A 2,522-nucleotide genomic window follows, 5' to 3' on the forward strand; every position below is an offset into this window, starting at 1 on the left:
TCCAAAAAGGTATCGATACGTTCCTCAAGGAGATACTCGGATGCAGCACCTTCCCTCTGCTCAGCCATCTTACTCCGGCGTGGTAGAGATGTCCGGATATTCCGCTTCAATATTAGACAGAAATTCTTTAAATTGGCGATGTGTGAATCCATGGGAGCGAAGAAAATTGACCGTTCGAACATATGTGTCCATAACATTTTTTATGTTGACAATCCTCGCACAAAGTGCCTCCTGGTGTATCAGACAATGGACTGCCGCGAATAAGGAACAGCCGACTTCATTCATTTTTGACCTGACGTAACCCAGGAATCCTGTGCGTATCCCTCACAGCGCAGGTGCCCCATCACTGGTCAGGCGTCCCCATTTTAAACCCATTGACTCGAACACGTTTTCCACGACTCTAAAAATATCCAAACCCGTGTTTGTGTCTTTTAATGGCATAAGGTCGAGAAATTCTTCGGTGACACGAGGATTCTCGTCGACACCCGAATGAATATGACGAGCTGAGATATGTCCGCAACGTCCGTGGACTTGTCAAACGCGGTAGAAAATGAAACGAAGTTGCCGCTCTCTTTATTAAGTGCTGCTCCATATCTGAGGCCATATCTTCGACTCGGCGAGCAACAGTTTGAGGCGAAAGAGGTATTTTTTCAAATCTTCCGTGAGGTTTGCTGGACAAATGGCTGGCTCTGAGCACTATGGGACTTAACTTCTGAGGTCATCAGTCCCCTAGAACTTAAAACTACTTAAACCTAACTAACCTAAGGACATCACACAACACCCAGTCATCACGAGGCAGAGAAAATCCCTGACCCCGCCGGGAATCGAACCCGGGAACCCGCTGGACAAATACAAGCCGCCGAGTCGACCAGGCAATTCTTGATGAGCCGGCCGATGTGGCCGAGCGGTTCTAGGAGCTTCAGTCTGGAACCGTCGACCGCTACGGTCGCAGTTTCGAATCCTGGCTCGGGCATGGATGTGTGTGATGTCCTTAGGTTAGTTAGGTTTAAGTATTTCTAAGTTCTAGGGGACTGATGACCTCAGATGTTAAGTCCCATAGTGCTCAGAGCCATTTAGCCAATCCTTGATGACATTCCCAGCCGCGAAGAGTTTCCCTGCTTTCGCAATTCTCAGCAAACTTTGCCCACCCGTTTACTGCTTCTACCACGGCAAAAAAAAAAAAAAAAAAGAAAAAGTTACAGCTAACTTTGTACAATCCTGTTTTTAAAAGACTTTTATCATTTTATCAATTGTTTCGTTCATTGAAACCCCCAACAAAAGTACCGAGCGAGGTGGCGCAGTGGTTACACTCTGGACTCGCGTTCGGAAGGACGACGGTTCAATCCCGCGTCCGGCCATCCTGATTTAGGTTTTCCGTGATTTCCCTAAATCACTCCAGGCAAATGCCGGGATGTTTCCTCTGAAAGGGCACGGCCGACTTCCTTCCCCATCCTTCCCTCATCCGATGAGACCGATGACCACGCTGTCTGGTCTCCTTCCCCAAACCAACCAACCAACCCCAACAAAAAACTAACAAAAAAAGATTGGTTTTAGATGCGTTTACCCCCCGGTTCCTCTGAAAAGCGTCCATAGACGCTAGCAAGGCCAGCGAAAGGTGGTCGCAAAATAAATTTTTATGTATTGTAATATTTGCGTTTTAATTAACTGAAACATAGGTCAAACTACAACATATGTTAATGACACTTAGCTGTCAGAGAGAGCGTTTGTGACGGCTTTTCAGAAAATTGCAAACAATAACGCACCTGATACATTTTCTTATGTCTGTGTTACTCGATTTAGTGCAACCAAAAGGTAAAAGTTGGCAACGGCCTTGCTGCAGTGGGTACACCGGTTCCCGTCAGATCACCGAAGTTAAGCGCTGTCGGGCGTGGCCTGCACTTGGATGAGTGACCATCTGGGTGGTCATGCGCTGTTGCCATTTTTCGGGGTGCACTCAGCCTCGTGATGCCAATTGAGGAGCTACTCAACCGAATAGTAGCGACTCCGATCACAGAAAACCATCATAACGACTGGGAGAGCTGTGTGCTGACCACACGCCTCGCTATCCGCATCCTCATCTGAGGATGACACGGCGGTCGGGTCCCGATGAGCCACTTGTGGCCTGAAGACGGAGTGCTAAAGATGAAAATTAACTGAAAAGAAATGTTCCCTGTTGCTGACAATCTGATATTCTGGCACATTTCTAAGTGACATATCAGATCTTTGTAAATAATGAGTCGTACGATAGGAAACACTTATTTCACTGTAATGTTACTTGAAATTTTCTTTCAGTTCTTCAAGCTCTGACTGGCGTTCGTCTTGTGACGAATTTTCGAAGTATCTTTGTGACAGGTATTAAAGTGCCGTTCAATCGAGTACTTTTTTTAAATACATGGGATTCCGATGACATACTAAACATTTGGCATGGTTTTCGACATCAGTACAAAATAAATTAATTTCCCACTCGGGTTTAAATAGTGCGGACTCGCCGTCCTCCTTTTTTTTTGTCTGCTGCTGTTGAC

At 46.1% G+C, this 2,522-nt stretch overlaps 1 pseudogene; it reads left to right on the forward strand.

Moving 5' to 3' along the window:
* The first annotated feature begins 1,821 nt into the window (after nt 1-1,821).
* Nucleotides 1,822-1,939, forward strand: LOC124557052 (annotated as a pseudogene).
* Nucleotides 1,940-2,522: the final 583 nt, after the last annotated feature.

This window comes from Schistocerca americana, chromosome X, assembly GCF_021461395.2.
Source record: "Schistocerca americana isolate TAMUIC-IGC-003095 chromosome X, iqSchAmer2.1, whole genome shotgun sequence".
Lineage (NCBI taxonomy): Eukaryota > Metazoa > Arthropoda > Insecta > Orthoptera > Acrididae > Schistocerca > Schistocerca americana.